Genomic DNA, 19,605 nt, shown 5'->3' with positions numbered 1-19,605 from the left:
CTGCTGTTCCTGCTCCTGCTCCTGCTCCTGACCTGTTTTCTTCGTGCTCGCGTTCTAAATTGCACGATTTGCATAGCTTCAGCAGGTACCGGCAATGGTAATAAGGTACGTGTGTGCGCGCCTCGTTAATTGCCTATATAACGTTTAAAACGCAAAAAACCGATTGCGATTCCCGAGGGTGAGTGACTTGCAATATGACCTACGACTTATTTTGTTTGTTAATGGTGTGTGTGTGTGTGTGTCGAGAGATGAATCGTAGAGAATCGACCGTATAGGAGATATTATAATAATTATATAGGTTGTACAGCATAATGATATTATAATAATTATTATATCGTATGTACGTCATTTTATATTATATTGCTATTATATTATTGAAGCGGTCCAGCATATTTTTCCACAACATACATTATATTATATTGTATGTAGGTACACCTCGACCCGACCGACTGAAATATTCGTCACGCTATTAATTCGGTGATGGTCGTATCATATTGTAGGTACCTTAGTGGGTTTCATAATTTCGGACAATTTTAAGGAAGGTATACATATAAGACATTGAATCAGGCACATCGATAATTTATATGAAAGTGTTTTGCGATAGATTTAGGAATCTTACCAATGGGATGGAAACAATTTTTTGGCTAACTGCTGTGCTCGCATCGTGGTCATCGACGAATGAGTTGATAATATGTAAAAAAAAATAGAAAGGTAAAAAATGAAATCACAATACCTAACGTCACGCCGCCGGCGGTGGACCAGATCGTGGGGACTCTGATGTATTTTTATGACGGATGCGTCGAGGAAGTGCATCCCCCCTCACCTGGTGCCAGTAAGAGCTCATTCCCTCGCATGCACCAAAGTTGCGGTGCCAATTGACACTATTCGGTTCACTCCCCTTCGACTATCATATAAGTATATACGCGTGTACGTGTTATTTTCGTATTACAGTCGTATTTTTGTCACGAGTTCGGCAGACTAGACACAAACTAAGCGTGTTAAAATCTGTTCGATCTCCTCTAATGATTGTACAACATTTATATATATATATATATAATAGTATTTGATCCATCGTCGGTCCACCGGGTCATGAAAATCAATACGCGGATACGTCAATCATTCACAGATATTGTATTCCCAGGGAAAATGTTCCGAAAATACAAAATAAATTTAAAATAACGAATAAACAAAACACACAAAATCACCAGATATACTTAGTGTATATATATATATATGTTACATGCACCCTATAATCACAAACACTCAATCACTGCGAATAATTCGTTATGTGTAGTATATAGGTTAAGTACACGAGCACCATAATAATATGATAAATAGTCATCACGTCGACGGTATAAATAATAACATCATCCAAAAAGACTAATACCAGGATACAACAACGTGTTTTGAGCACACCACTAAAACACGTATTCGATTGAAATAATCCCTCGCTTAAACCCTCTCCGTTATTAAACTTATACAAATACAAAAAAAAAATATATATATATTATAACAATACCACGATACCAATAATGTTCTAAACACAAACGCACATATTGGCATTAGCAAACTCCCACGCAAAAATATGGATACTAAACATTTAACTATTATTCGGAAATAAAACGTCTATTATATGAATAAGTAGTAATAATAACACAGTATTTCTGTAAAACTTTACTTGTTCAGTTAAATTTAGTAATACCAAAGTCCACAACAATGTGTCTATTGAAAATACAACTTATCCAAAGGATTATAACAAATAATAATAACTTTTTGTTTTTGTATCCCTTACTTTCCGGATTGCAAGTAAACAGAATCCGTAATGTTATAGACATTACAACAAACGATATGTAAAATGCATATTATAAATATTTTAAACGTATGAATAGAATAGCCAATCAAATTTAACAACACACTTGTGTAATTGAAATTCATAATTACTGATTTTATGAATAATTTACATTGTGATTTATCAAAACCATAGTGGAGCAAACATTAAAATAATATTATATCAGTTTGAAGTTTAAATTTAAATATTTATTTCTAAATGTGGATAATCATAGTGTAACATATACCTATCAAACTGTTTTTTTTTTAAATACTAGAATAAATGCAAATTATTTTAAAAAAAAACTTTAACAATATGAATAAAATATTAGTTTAGCTAACGAAATGTTGAGTTAAGGAAATATCTCAACCTTGAAATAAAAACTTTTGAACTTTTTCAGAATTAAACAACGCTTTAGATGTTAGATCTACTTTTAAAAACCCTAGTTGCGTGACGTAAGTAATTTATTTGTTACTTTATGTGCTTCTCGTAAAACCATATATCGAAAGTACCATCAAAAAGAAACCCATAGAGTATTTCACGATAATTATTCATGAAACACGTCATATCAGAAAAGATTTAAAAAGATATATTTAAGATAATGATTTACTGAGTAACTGTCTACACATAAAACTATACTGCACTTATATTATTTTTCATACTGAAAATATTTTGTCAAATGTATTTATAGAATAATCATATGTGATAGAAATAACTTTTTAAACAAGATCATAAATTTATGAATGTATATTAAAATTAATGTAGATTATTATTTATTGCATAAACAATAAATATTTGAAATACTGTTTTGCAGGGTATAGAATAATCGCGGTCACTGTACCTACATAATAATTATAATTATTATTATTCAGGAATTTTGGAAACGTGTTAAATGCGTGAAGATAATAATTGTAACAAATGTTTGGTAAATTAATTGGCTAATTGTTTGGATAACAACGACCAGTATGAAATATTCTCTTGAATAATGGTATAGGTAGATGTTGCATCCATTAAAATTTCACCTAAGTAATTTTCTAGAAAACAATATACCTACACAGCGTACACAACAAAGGAGTTTTCTTTTTGTAGAAGCGCGAGAAATAAAAACAAAAAAAAGTTGTGAGCGATAACGATATATTTGTGCATATTCAAAGAATTTCTTTCGAGAAAAAAAAATATGGAAAAAACACGGAAAGTGAAGAAAAAATCGTCTTGATGCCAACCATATTTTTGTTGTACTGGAAAAAATAAATAAGACGAACGAGTGTTATTTAGCAGGTGAATTGTTTACACTAGACAAGCGTTCAATTTTCTAAGTTAAACCATCGTGTGCCGTTCGGAAGGACGTGTTTAAACATAATATTATTTATCTATATAGTGACTATGCCGATATTGTAAACGTTTAAACGAAAATGAGTTGTATACGAACGATTCAAAACGATTAAAATAGTATAATAACTGGTACACAGAGACTCAGATTCAGGGTGGTAAACGTGTTTTTTACGGCGATGTGTACTGGATCGCAAAGACGCCGGAAACGATAGTGTGTATTATAGCTATATATTATTATGTAGTTCGACGAAAATGCGCGCGTGACGACAATCCGAGGATTTCATTTTTTTTTTTTTGCGAAACGTGATCTTTCGAGTTTCGTCGTTGGGTTCACAAAGTCTCTTATTATAATATATAGTTGAACAAACCAAATCCGTAACTTTTGGAGTGGTAAAAAAATATTCTTCCAAAAGAGCTTTAACCAAACGGAAACAACAACCAGAACGACGACTACAACGACAACACCTATTAATATGCACCGATTATTATGCAACTCGTCTATAGTATACATATAGGTACATTGTATTACATGAAACCGTTTATATATTTATATGTACCTATATAGTGCCACGACCACGCGGGGAAATATTACGACAGTGCATTTTCAGTACTCAAAATGTGTCCAATAAAATATTATTATTTAGTTACGGATCGGGTTGACTTTGTACACGAAACGTATAATATTATCATATTGATACCACGCGCGAAGTTTATCCTCCCGGACGTGTTTAAACAGAAAAACCGCGAGGGGATTATAGAGCAAACATATTATATTATAATAAAAATATAAAGAAAAATGAACGAGACGATCGATTTGCGCTAGCTGGGCGTGTGTATATATCATATGTATATAGATATTATTATACACATAACATAATTTGCGATAATGCGTGGCGCGTGCCGGTTGTGCCGTAACAACGATAAAGTAAAACACATAATAATAATAATAATAATAATAATAAGACATAACTTGGAAAGGGTGTAGGTGAGTATCGAAAAGGTGAGATGATATAGACAAGTAAACTGCAGAGGATAAAGAGAGAGGAAATTAGAATGTGTGTGTTTGTGTGAGATAGAAAGAGAGAGTAAGATAGAGGAGAAGGAGATAAAAACAACTCACACGTGCTTGGACGGAAAAACGGCCGTAGGTCTTATCGAGTGTTGGTGCGTAACGGTATATTTAGTACCACCGAGTGATGGCGACACGACCTGATCGCTCGTTCAACAACACAGCGGACCGTCAGATCGTCGATCCGGATATCCGGTGCAGACGTCGACCGTGGCGGTAAGCAGCAGCGGCAGACTCTCGGGCCGGCACAGACCACGGCGGCACGAGCACATGTCTGCGCGAAAAAGGGTTATCAGCGTCGTCGGCAGGCTACGCTCATCTGCTGCACGGTAGAACGGACGATGAGCGAGCGGGTGGCGCGCCCGCCACACGCGACGACGGCACACGCGACGTCGGTTGGACGAGATTCGGAAACGACGACGTGGACACGAAGGCGACGCGGACAACGACGACGACGGCGGCCAGAGGGACACTGCGCGCGCGAAGCGTACACGACGGCAGCGACGACGACGACGACGACGACGACGACACCGCTGTCGTTGGTTGGTCGGCGGCGGCGGCGGCGGCTGCTGGCTTGACGTTCTTGCCCTCCCGCTGGTGGTGCCCCGATGATGCTGCCCCGCGGACGGGGGGCGAGCGCGCGCGCGCGTTGCGATGGACGAGCGCGGGCGCCGTCGCTCGACGGCAACGGTTTTGTGTGCGCGACGCGACAGCGACGACGGACGGTCTGTCTGCGTACGGTTCGGGCTGGCGGGCGGGGTGGGGCTCGGCGTATGACGGCGGTGTAGCGCACAGGGCCGCGACGGACTGCTCGCTGCAGCAGTGGCTGTCTGGTCGCCGGTGCGCGGCCGCCGTCGACGCTCAGCCGCCGCGCGTCCCCGGCGGCGCTTGCGTGCTGCCGGCGTATCGATCGGCGGCCGGCGCGCACACACAAGCACACGCACACGCACGCTACCAGCCCGCCGCCCACGCCGGAGCTGCCGTAATGCATGTACCGGTGTGTGTGGCCTCGCGTGTCTGTCGCCGACAGCGGCGACGCTTGTTCCGCACGCCACCGGCCGACACCTATACCACGCGTATATACCACTGAGCCAACGCCGCATACACACACACACACACACAACACGGTATATTATGGTTTTTGTTATTTATTTATTTACGGGCGCAGCGAGATCGCTAGATTGGTTCATTTGATGTGGACATCATTACGTCGGTATCATGAATAAGGTCGGCCGATTTATTTCACTGTCCGACGATTCGCTGCATGTCAATCACGATCACATGTGCTTTTTTTTGGTATATAGCTTAAGAGGCGTTCACACACGTGAGGTTAAGCGCGAACGGGTGCCACCTCGGCCAAAACCGCCACCGTAATAACCTCGGCCACTGATGGTGCGTGTGAGTTGGTGCGCCGTCGTACACAGCAAAACACCACCTCCTCGCTCTATCACTAACACGCTGAGGTGTTATGGGATTTTAATGGAAATTCGTGTACGACCTCCACCGGATCCACAATTTCCGCGAGTTTGGCGTACGACGAACCGGGAAAAAAATGTATAAAAATATTGTTGGCATCTCGTGCGCCGCCGATGGTAACTTAAACACATATATGAAAAATGGTGAAAAAAACGATGGGACGATGAAATGATATGCAATATTATAGTTTAAACTATAGTCCGTTTACGTTAGGTTAGGTTAGGTTACGTTAATTGGACGTTGATCCTGCGTCACAGTTGTGTGTAAGATTTTCAACTAATAAATTGGAAAACGTCACTCAATGCAGGATTACAGTTATGGCGTAGGTAACCTGGCCATTGGCATATAATATTATATTATATTATAGTCTGCGGTTTCCGTAGACGAACGTTTTTTTTTTTTTTTCTATGAAACGCTTTCCATTGAGGTAATAATAATTTTTTATACGTTAATAAAACTTGTATATACTTGCACTTTTCAAGCACGATCAACCGCACTTTTTGATATTTGGTTAAATCATACATATAATAATTTAAATTCTACATCGTATACCCGCATCAAAAGTTCACAGACAGAACGCGAAACGCGAATTTTGCTATATATATAAATGTGCAATCGAACTTACTACTTATTTACTTTTTTTTTTTTAATTGATCACAAATACAACTCTACAGCAAATGCCATCTGTTATTTGCTGATTTATTGAATAATAAACGCACAGACATCGCATAATAATATCAAATACAACTTTTTGTTTATAACTATTGTTTTCGACGACTCAAATAACGGTAGCAAAAGCGTATACTGTATAATATAATGCTAAGTGTATAATAGTGTACTGTTTATATCATCCCTATACAACACAACAAGAGAGACCTGTTAACAGTTTAATAACATACCCGTCATGACATGTAAGTAGTTGGCACGCCCAGCTTCGGATAGTATAATATAATCTTCGGTGAACGTTCGACACGTATTTCATCGGACACTGCAAAGTGACGAAAGGTGCGCAAAAATATGTAGGTATGCGATGAGCGATTCGCGAGAAACTTATATAGTCTCACTGCACAACAACAACGACAACAAAGGAAAATGGCTGAACGTTAATCGCTGAGAATCGGACGGCACTGATGGATACGGAGAAAACTGCAGCAGTCGTCTATAGCTGTCACGGCTTTAATATAAAGATGGACGGCAGTCGCCACGGTAGCGGTATAAGATCAGTCACCATTACCGCAGTGCAAAATCTTTTACCACTACCATGGTACAAAGTCGGCCGTCCTTTTATACTATACATGGTAGAAATTCGGCGACCGCGAATATTTTTTTGTCGTTACCGGTCGGTACAGAAACCCGCAACCGCTATTGGATTTTTACTTCGTTTCGCCATCAAACTGTTTTCGACATGGTTCAACATGTTCAGCGATGACGTGTGTGGAGTGCGACTAAATGTTCGACTATAGCGTTGTGAAATAATTATAAACTACGATCGTTAAGTATATTAATTTAAAAAGTGACATCCTAAAAATAAACACGTCTCTGCAGAATAATGGAAATACGATATTGTATTGCAATGTCGTTTGGACAACTCGCACTGCAGTCACATCACACAAACGGGCAAAATGATAATTTGTCCATGTCACCTGCAGAATTTACGAGGATATATGCATCTCTTATGGAGAAACTCCACAAAGACATAAAGTAAAGTTCGTACCTATCCATTATACTAATCGAAAAAATAAAAACCTCATTTATTATGCGCGAAGCTTTTTGTTTATGCAATATTCACGTAGATATGATATGTGTGAATCCTATATTTATATACAAATACGAAACATTAATATGATATAGGTACCTGCCCCTGAGAAACATATATATCCTAAATATTATCTGATCTATACCATCACGTGAATTGTTTGTCATACGCGGTACTCCGGTGAAGTAGTTCATAACCTAAGTATAAGCAATGCGTTATTTGAACGAATAAATGTATTATGATATATTTTATGAATTTTTGGCACCTGAATGCGTGCCAAAACGTCCGTCATCGTAGTGATCGTAACGTTCATACGTCATCTCACCAATTCGGAACAGATGACATTGTGTGATTCACCGAGTATGCTCACTTTCATTTTTTTCTTTCATAATGAATTCGTTTAAATTTGAAAGTTTGAAATATTTAAGTTTACTCAAAGCCGAGGACCGCGTTCAGTTATTTTATACATTTATATTTTCCCATATAATTTACTTATCTTATCAGGACTGACCAAATAATAGCATGAAAATCTAAATATTTGAAAATACTACATAATAGTCATAATATAATATAGTCTTTGAGTGGGTATCAGAGTTTAAATAAATTCAATATAAAAAGAAAACAAATGGGGTAAACATGTTTTCAGGTGAATCAACATATAGGTATAATATCAAATTTTAACCTGCAGCATAACTCTATCGATAAATAATCAAACGTGTTGTTCGGCTCACATTTTACAAAGATTATTTTTGCAAAGGCACTACTTACCGGTATGTTTACCGATTCGTTAGATAAAACGACATATATAAAAAAAAACCATTCTACAGCATAGCCTGCTAAGACTTTGTACAATTACCGATGTTTCAATTGTATAATATTGCAAAAGGAAGTTATGCAGTAAAATGATAGACAGCCGAGATGAAAAAAAAAAATCTCAAAGAGAATAGTCATCTGTGGAGAAGGAAACGTTTAATGTAACACCACGCATTTCTTAATTAAACTTATAAATAGCATAGTCTATGATTTGATATGAAATTATAAAACATTTAATCATACTGTTGGTGCATTTTTTTTTATAGCAAAGTAGTAGGATTTGATGTTTGAAATACTTGTATCACAACATATATTATAAGTGTAGTACATAAAATATATAGGTAGTCAGGTCACCACCATCGCGGTAGTGGTTAACTAAACAATTCTAGATATTTGATGTTTGAAATTATGAAATAATAATGATTTTTAATTGAATTAATATTTTTTCATTATTTAATATACATTGATAATAATGTACTAATTTGTGCCTAATGTGTTACACCTTATTTCCTTCTTAATCAATATAATATCTACTCTGTCAACCTAGATTCTAGATAAATTTAGTATGATTTTAATAAAAAATATTGCTAAATATATAATGTTTCATATATGTGAAACAAATAAACTAATAAACACGATAATTATAATTATATTAGAAATTATCTAAGAACTCTAAGTATTAAAACATTACCTCCAAAAATCACATGAATTCACTAATGAGCAATTTCTCTGCTGAATCCATCCATGATAAACTCTCCCACACCCTTCCCCCTCACGACTTAATAGGGATTGGTGTAGAGACCTAATGACTATATAAGACTTCAAGCTTTATAGTTTACTTAGAGGTGATGGTCTCTGATTTGTTTTCTCTATTCGTGTTATAGATACTAAAAAGGTTATAAACAAGCGCCAAAAATATAATTATTTTAAAAACCAATTTACAGATTCATTCAATAAAAATAATAATAATAGAATCACGGTTTATGGGTTACTGAAAAAATGAACCTTTAATGCAATGCACCTAAATAGCCTATTCATAACGCCGTGTAATCATAATTGTATAATTAAAATAAAATATTATAACATACAATAGGATACCGACAAATAAACCTAGGTAATTGGTTATATAATGAACGCCGTGGCATAAAGACGAAAAATTTGCATCGATAGATGTATTGTTATTATGGTAGTGGGAATTATCTGCAGATTGGTAAATATAATATAAGTTAACGATTTTCACTGTTTACATAACACGCGGTTCACGTGGCCAGAAAAATATTAATTTTATTAACGCCTTCTTTTTAGGAAAGTAAATATCAAATAGTATTATTATGATGAACGTAATATTATGCACCTCTGTTATTTTCAGGAAAGTATAAGATAAAGTGTTATACTGCGAGGTAATATAATTGTGTCGTAAGATGTGCCAAAAAAAAAAAAAAACTAGGACGTATGATTGAACCCCTCACGTCAGCTGAATAATATGGCCGATATTGTGTATTAGGTAGTAAAAGTATTCGCTGAAAACTGGAGAGCTGTCAAACGGATGATGTATTATTATTATGCAGTGAATAATATATTATATTCAATTGTTATTTTTGTCAAAGTTCACGAAATGAAAACCATCATTTTCAGTTAAACTCTAGATCCGATTCGCATATTATTTTAAAATTAACTCATGTGTGAATAGAATAAAGCACGTGACAAACAAAAAGAACACGTGCAATACACCAGCAATATACACGGATGTTCCACATAAAACAAATATTATATAATAGTCATTAAAGTCCCAAATATTCATAAATAAATAGAGGTACTGTATATTTGTTTAATATTTTTTCCCCTGATTACAACAAGTATTTTTCCGCTACAATTGCGATATCACTAGTGATGAACGAATTAATCGTTTTAATTATAATTTTATTTATTTACAATGCGATTAAATAACACATAACTTTATAAAATAATAATATAATGAAGTGATCAAAGCGAAACTGTGAAAGTCATGACATATATTATACTATGTTACTATGTTACTGCAGCATGGTCGTTATGTAATATTCTCCACGTTATACATATTGTATTATACTATATTAAGTATGATTCCAGCACGAAATAAGCCATTCATAATATTAGGTGGGCTGTTATTCGAGACTATTATGAAGATGACAACGATAACAGTCGCACACTTAACGGGGAGCATTTGCTTCGAATATCGCACGTTGCAGTCTCCGGTCGTCCCTCGATGATGGACATGTACCCCCCACTGTACACTAGTACACACGCGTATATACAAATATTATACGATGTACATTTTAATAAAATATGTGATAAAAACATCACGACCATGGAGACACGTGTGGACCCTCTCACCTACACATGCAAAAATGCATTAATCACGTATGTCGTTGTCGTCTTCGTCGTTGTTTCGTTATGCACAACAACAACTAATAATAATAATATTATGTTGTTACAACTAGGTAGCAAAATTAATTTCTTGTCTTCAACTCACGCAGCGTTCGTCAGTTGGAAACAAACAGACCATAATAATATCTCGCGACTATTATTTTAATTAACGTGTGTGGTTAAATATGTATATATGTTTATATATGTTTTTTTTTTTTTTAATGACCATTATCTTGTTTTCCGCTCGTCTTCTACGATTTATAATATAACAATTGTAATAATATACGCCAGACCGGCTATTAATAAATCTTTAGGCTGTCTAAATATTAATTCCTTAGAATATTGGCCGTCGCTTTCGAAGTGTTAACCATTTGCATTGTACCGTTTTAATTATGTTCCAAGGGCTTTTGCTTCCACCGCCGCCATCGATGCTACTGCTACTACTGTTCCCGCTAGCCGAGTCGTATTAGAGTTTGGTCCATACAAAATAATAATGATAATAATAATATGTGTTCGTTTAGCATTAACTGTTGGAGAAAGATGAGGAAGAGGAGGAGGCGGGATAATTAAAACCACTATAAGAGATTTACCTAAACTACCGAGGATAATATATTATTACAACAATATAATAATAATAATAAACAAGCACCCATTATAACGATATACCACGATTTAACGATAATAATATTTTCCTACTGATACGACGACGGCTGTAGATAACAGTTCAAAGACTGTGCGGCGTCGATTTCAAACTACAAATAAATTATTATTATCGTTGTCGTTAAAAGTGCGGTTGAACGGGTCGTACACACGTTACATTTATTTAGTAGCTCAGGCGGCCGGGCATCCGCAACACAGCCCGCTAAACAGTAAATAATAAACGATTTTGTATTTTATTATTATTATTATTTTTTTATTGCCAAAAATCTTCGAATGAACGACGAAAGTCTTTTGAAGGTCGGCATCATGGGCGCATCAACACTTATAATATAATATAATATACTATTTATATGCACATATAATTATTAGCGCGACGGAAACCCCTTCCCGGTACCCCACAGGTTGGAGGAGCACCTTAACAAAATAACATACTACATAATATTATTATACTATTATACAACACAACGACTAACCTACACGTCCTACACACACACGTCAATTAAATCTGCAGCGCAGAGAGGTGATATGCGATTCATGAAAAAAATATCTAACGATGATTACGAGATGATGATGCGCCGAAGAATAACGACATGCATCGAATCTCGATTACAGATTTAATTGCCTTGACCGACAAACAGTATGCGGGGCTATAAAATGTCGTTAATCAAAATATAAATACTTTGGGTGCGTTGAATGAGTATAAAAATGTAATCGTTGTACTAAGAATCTTTACGAACATTTCGATTGAAGTGCACCGCGTCACATTGCCAATAAACCGTCGTTGGTAAAAAACAAAAAAATTTTTATTCTATCGTAGCCTTAACATTATGTCAGCGCCACTACTTGTTTTCTCACCCTGACCCATAGGTGATATCGTAGTTTGTGTTCATTAGACCGATTTTGTGTTATTGGATTTATTATCTATTTACCTATTAAATATTAATTATTTTATAGTGAATACAACTAGATGTTATCAAACTCAAAATTGATAACGAGTCACTTCACTTAAGTAGTATAAAATCTAACAATGAAACATTTATTTTTCTGAATTTTCCTTGTTTTGCGTGGGTCGAACGATTCCAACCGTCGAAGGTGGAAAACAAAAAATATTCGCCTAAGTCATCTTAACGACTGTTTAATAAATAGGTAAGTATATGTATATAGGTATAGTATATAATACTATTACGCGGTACCTCTAGATTTTAATTGTATAGTCGGTTCACTAAGTTAACGATATTAACAGACAAACACGAACTAAACTCAGTCAGCTATTGGTGCAATGCTGGTTAATATAATAAACGTACGGTCAATATTATGATTAACTGTAAACAAACATGTTATGTTTAAAAAAAAAATCGTGACGGTCATTTTATTTACTGCGAACCGTAAATGGTAAAACTGCTTTATTACTTTTTAATTGATTTCTGTGCATATAACAACGACGATGCAGTACTATAGCTGTTGATTAGTTAATTTATAGGAATACAAATTCGTATTATTATTATTATTATTATATTATGCATTTCAAGGGCCGTAGCCAGTAATCCTGAGTATTTGATGCACTGCAGGTCAAACGTGACCATCGTAGTTGAGTGTAAATTAATATTTAATTACGAACGGCACTCGTTCGGAAAACGTTTAGACGTATATTATTCGAAATTCAACGTGTAGTGTTTACGCTTTGTAGAACCACCGCCAGCCGGTATGCACATCGATAATATTATAAAATATTATTACAACACAATATAGAATAATATGTAGTCCTGAAAATAATATTGTTCTGCACAACATTATATTCATGGTCATTTTCACCGCACGACCATTTAAGCATTTAACACAATATAGTTCGTTACAGAAATTGTTTCGGTTGTCTACGATTTATGGTTCACCGTGTGTGCAGAGTGGTCAAGAAGGGAGGATAGTTGTAGTAAGGTTAGGAATACTAATACTAATAATAATTTGTTTTATTTGCTACTAAACAAAAGTGTACACAAAGTAGAATAGATAAATACGAGAAATTACCAAGTTACAAACACTGAGGTAATGCCTCTTAGTCTTACCGTAAAACAAGAATACTTATCAATATGTAGTTTATAAAATAACAAGAAGAAGAAAAATAACAATGAATCAAATGATATATAATAAAAATAAAAAAATAAATACTGATCCAAAGTGTAGAAAAAAAATAGAATAAGAAAATTAAGACAGTATAGCTGTTCTAGAGGAAATACATCCGACATACCAGCCCATAAAGTGATATACATAACCAAATGCTTTATACCACACTCGGTTACAGTCATCACCCTCTATATTAATACTATTATTATGTGCTGTTGGCATGCGATGATGATTATTTTACTATGCGGGTTGAATAAGTACAGGGCGTTGCCATGAGCATGCTGTTGGTACCTACTGCAGCTATATACCACTTGCACGTACTAACGGTATGTAATAATACCGATCGGTGTGTGCGGATAGACTACGGAGGGTGGTTTTTTTCTTTTTCCAATGCATTTCTAATACTGTTGTACATAATACCAGCCTTTTTCCACGTGCACCACATCATTCGTTGCCTGTCTGTCGGTTCTAATTTATGTCTCGGACGGCTACCCGTTGATCAAATATTGGATCAGCGCGAGGAAATAAATATATATATATATATATATATATATATATATATAAAAAGTTTTCCAGTAAACCGGAGCCTGCTGTTGGGCAATACACAAACGGCCGAACAATTTGCAGCTCTTCTCCCGAAATCTTTTTCAATCATCCTGATCAAAATACGTATATCGACATAATACCTTGTAAAAAAATGCCAGTAATAACTTTGAAAAGCGAAAAACAATTTCAAATAAAATGTCATACCAATGTGGTTACATATATAATACATGTATTACTTACAAATTGTAAAAACAATAATATTAGGATTATAATAAACAATGTCAATAACGTAATCTTCCTATGTCTTATTCAAGGGGTACCCTGCAGTGTGTTGCAGTTTAATATAATACAACTGCTTTAAAATAATTATTTTTTTTATAACTAAAACTTTTAAATTTTTCAAAATAAATATCATTTTGGTATTTATGGTGTATTTCTGTCGTAATTTATCTGTTTGTGGTCTTTACGAATTGCGGAAAGAGTATGGGAAACGGAATTTTTCATGAAAACTTCTGATTACTATGACCACGTCATTTTTTCAATTCAGTGGAAAACCGATCAGAAAATCTAAATTCAACCATGCCCAATATAAAGTATAACTGATGTCATGACATTGGCCATCATTCAAAGTCACACATTTTCTTGGTAAATGTTTTGCTGAATAAAAAAATATAAATAAAAACTCGTAAGACATGCAAGATCAATTGATCAACTTTAAATGGATAGACATGTAATTTTTTATGATATTGACATAGATAAACTTGTACAAACCTATCCGGATCGTAGTTTAGAAATCATTACCAAAAATAATTTACACAATTAATTTATTGTTTAGTTAAAATGTAATATCATATAAATATCTATAATATAATAATCTATAGACCTATTCATAGTTACTTAAATTTCCATAATTGCCAATTAATGTTTTCCATTTAAAACTATCACACTTAAATTAAACAAAAATTAAAGTTATTCATAAAATTATAACCTAACCTAACCAAATCTAAAAACCTATATAGTATATATATATATATATATATATATGCTGAACAAACATTACAACAATATTGTGTTGATCGATGAATCATATAAATAAAATAAATAATAATTAAATAAAAATAAACGAAATGAGCATCAAGACCATCGACTATATGGCCACAATTTTGAAGTAGATAACAGTTTTACAAACAAAAACATATAAAATAAAATCATATTTACAATATAATATGAGAATGAATATTATCAGTTAAACATTACGTGAGACATATTGTCTGCAGATATCTTACTATGATTAATCAATAACTTTGTAAGCATTATAGACTAGTAAAAATCGAGCATTAAATTATAGGCACCAAAAGGTATCTACTGTAGTACTTACCTGCAACCTAATTTTTAAAATTTTAATTTGTTTGAAAATATATAAACTTAATTCATGTTAATTGTATTACAACGAATGGCGCAGCATTTTTATATTGTTTCGGAGCAGTCGGCGAAATCTCAATGACTCACGAGGACTTGATAATGTGGAAAAAAGACAATAAGGCTTCGACTAACCTATACGCCGTTAAATGCAAAGGATTTTTTTTTAGCAGCGTTATGTCACGCAAAATTAGTATTTCCTTTTTTCGCGAATACAATATCTCTGTGCGAAACACATTCCGGTGCATGTGCAATTATTTGTGTGCGGAGTCTCGGTGCATTTTAATTAAAAAATATTCGATAGACTATACAAGGGCGCGGGCGTGGGTGTCGAGCAGCTGCAAGAGTTGTGCTGGTGCATTTATTTTCACCGCACCACCAGAGCCATACGTCGGAGATCCCGCACACAATAAGGGTCGCATGTGGGTCAAGTGCATCCAAGGTCTTTACTGCAAGGGATGAAGGCGGTGCCACCCGAGATATATTTGAAGAGTAAGCAAGTAAATCGCGTTATCGCTGGTGACAAAAGGAACTCACTCACTCGAACCTATAACCAGGGTAGTATAAAAAATAGAGAGGAAAAGACCGCCAACAATTTTTTTAAAACCACTAGAGAATTACTGAAAAAGCCGACTATATATAAAATTTAATACGTACCTATATTATATTTATATATAATATGCATGTACTCGTATGTATATGTGTACCTATGTATGATAACCCCGCAAGTCACACTGGGTTCTATCTGGCCCCGTTTCAGTTCTATGTATAACATGTATACATAACATACAAACACACCCACACACGTCACATACGTCAATATACCACGTGAGCGGGGGCGACAAATTATTTTACACAGAATCATCGGGACTGACTTAGGATTTCGCCTTCAGATCGCGCGGCTGTACATAATTAAAGAGTTTCACACATACACACGCATTATTGTATATGCGTATAGGTGGTGTATTTATGTTTGCGCTTAAAGTATAGTATGCAAAATAATAGACGGACAATTAACCGAACAACACCCGTCGTTTCGAGTGTTCTGTGTGACGGGTTTTTAATTGCTATGATAACGCACTGCAGCATATATATATATATATATATATGTATACACACACATATACATATATGGGTAGAGTACTGTTATAATAAAATACAATCCAAACCACTACAACAGCTTAAGTCTCGCGATCTCAATGCTCGCGCACAGATCAGGTGCTTCTACGTATACTCGGTTAAGTCGAGAAACGCACATTTGAAAAAAGTGACCGAGGGAGACACGGTGACAGACAGCACAGTTGGAGAGGGAGAGGGATAGACGCAAAACGGTTTAAAACTATACAACCGTAAAACAAATTAAACTGTTTCATGCACCCTGCAGTGACCTACTTATACTCTCATTACGTTGAGAAGAAAATCCACGTAAGACATGTGGGTTATACCTCCCATGTATACTGTATAGGACTGATTTTAAAATTACGTTAGTACATAATATATTACCTGTAGGCTATAGTTATTACCATATAATACCTAGTTATGCTAAATTAAGAGTCATTCGATCCCAAAACACCTAAAAACACTTGTGTATAATATAAGATTATTTCGGTTGATTCCCTTTTTTTGGCGTACAATTTTCCTCCATAATTATTTTATAACATAATATACCTTACCTAAATGTTGCCCTATATTACGTACATCGCAAACACATCTGACGGTGCAACGCGAGACATGACGTACGACATAGTGATTTTTTTGAATCAGATACAATAATGTTTCGTTTTCAGCTTTTTCCCTCCACTATTATATATATATATACACCAAACGATTCATCCGTTGTATTTGACTTTTCACAAATAAGCTTGCATTTTCGCCACATGAATCTACCACGACTTGGTCTGTCTGTCTATCTCTCTTCTCTGCCTATTCTTTCTCATTCACTTATCATATATTTTCTCTCTTGTTCTTTCTCTCTTCCGCACATTGTATAACCCGAATACATTTACATCCGGGCGGTGTTTGCGATCCATTAACGAGGGAGCACTATAGTAATGATACTCAGTCAAATTAAACGACACCGAATGTTTGATATATCGTTTGCACACACCTATTGTTAAAAATAACCCTTTTAACGCAGTTTTAGAGAAATTGTATGACCTAACCAATCCACAGCATAGACGACGTGGAATAAAGTGAGGAAAAAAATAATGTCACGTTCAGAATCTACACGTGATTTTATTCCCTGTATACATAAATATAGGTATGCATACAACGTTTATTCAACAATAATGGAATTATTATTGAACATAATAGTTAATAACTATATAGTATTATAGAAACCCAGTTGTGTAAGATTATTAAAACTAATATTCCACGAGTTGAAAAAATATTATATTCTGTCTACGAAAAAATTGGATCAAAGTTAAGTTATAATACGTTACTTGTTCAAATCACAATCTAAAATTAACTATACTTACGCACATTAAATTTTGATTTGAGTAATTCATTTTTTCAACAATTGGAGTTCATAAGTATACCATAATATTATCCATCTATCCACATAATATAATTGTTTAATTCGCATACTTAAAAATGTACCTACACTGAGCCATACAATATAAAAATACCAATCTAATTTTCCACTTTCAAACATTTAATTGATAGTACATTTATCATTATACAAAGTTGATCAAAACGCAGTGTATATTATAAACATCATATAATTGAATTATTCAATATTAGAATAATATTAGGTTCATACTATAAAGACAAGATTTCATGTGACATTATTAAGTTGTCCGGTAGTCGAATTTTCAATTCAACAATAATTAGTTTGATGCTATTAAAGTCAGTATATAAGTATTCGAAGTAAAGTTATTTAACAAAACATGAAACATTATTTTTATTGATTTTTTTAACATTTGCAGAAGAGGCTATTAGTTATATAATATTTAGAATTAAATTTAATAATATTACAAATTGAGTAAACTGTTAATTAATCAGTACCTACTTGAAGAAAAGTTACAGTTAAAAATTAACATTTAATTTAAATATAAAACAAGATATTATTTTCCTATTTTCTGCGTTCATTTTTAATTTGCATCGTCATATTGGTTTTTTCTCGGTTGTCCAGACATTTAATTGTACAAGAATGTATTTTCATGTAATTTTTTTTTTTAAAGAAAATTCTAAATAAAATCAATGTCTTAGCCCAACTAAATGAACCAAGCCAGATACTTGAACATAATATGTTAAATAGTTTAATGGTCGTTTCCCTTAATTTTAACGTGATTACCAATCAGTCTCTTTAGATTGTTTCGCAATTAAGTATGAACTGATCAATAATTATCTGATTAATCACATAGGTACCAAAAAAACAAGTATATTTTTGCAAATTAAAATGGTTTTAACTATCAAAGGGTAGATGAACCAAAACAATAAATTAGAACAAAAATTATATAATAACAGGAGACAATAATTACATAATTAATAATTAAAAAAAAACAAAGATTTAGGAGGAAGTCTAACTATTACCACCCCCCCCCCCCCCCCCACACCCACTAACCACTGCTGTAACAGCTGTACAATTATATTTATTCGGGTAATTTATGAGGGTGGTATAACCTTAATCAAGAACACAATATAAATAAATAAAAACGTCTCATGTTCCGTTTCAGACATGAGCTACAAAATAAATCTCTTATGTTATTACTCAAGAGAGGACTATTGTTTGTTATTTTATTATTGTAAATATTATTTCTTCCAAGAATAACTTACGAATTTGAATGATCAATTTATATGATTACATAATCAACTACCACCAAATCATTCGACCATCGTTATTGGGAATATCAATATGGAGTCCAATACACGCGCACTCATATTATATTATTTAAGATTTATCACGTATATACGCACTTGGTAAATAAAATATACAAAATAATTGAGGTAAGTATTTTATATTAATTTTGAAGTTTTTCAATAATTGAATAACATAAAGTTGGAAATAAATATAACAGAATTATTATGATGGTGCGGTGTAACATCCGTTTCTCAAATGAAATAATTTTCGAGAATAAAAATATAATATACCTATACAACCAACGAAATTTAATAATGCTACATTTATACCTATTACGTGTGGATGAAAAACATTATTTCAAACATACCTACCTAGTTTTA

General features: G+C 34.3%; 1 protein-coding gene across 3 annotated transcripts in view; it reads right to left on the bottom strand.

Moving 5' to 3' along the window:
• Positions 1–19,605, bottom strand: part of LOC107169349 (putative inorganic phosphate cotransporter) — an 81,787-nt gene that overhangs the window by 50,497 nt on the left and 11,685 nt on the right. Inside the window, exon 1 of one of the 3 annotated variants that reach the window (XM_089228158.1) lies at positions 4,281–4,796. The exons of 1 other annotated variant lie outside the window; for it this stretch is intronic. The gene's annotated coding sequence lies outside the window, so the exon portion shown is untranslated. Of the gene's footprint in view, positions 1–4,280; positions 4,797–19,605 lie in introns of those variants that run through there. One more of the 3 variants, XM_089228157.1, reaches the window with a different exon arrangement.

This window comes from Diuraphis noxia, unplaced genomic scaffold (assembly GCF_037042655.1).
Source record: "Diuraphis noxia isolate RWA-SAM2 unplaced genomic scaffold, SU_Dnox_SAM2 contig0005, whole genome shotgun sequence".
NCBI lineage: Eukaryota > Metazoa > Arthropoda > Insecta > Hemiptera > Aphididae > Diuraphis > Diuraphis noxia.
This window is presented reverse-complemented; position numbering and strand designations above follow the sequence as displayed.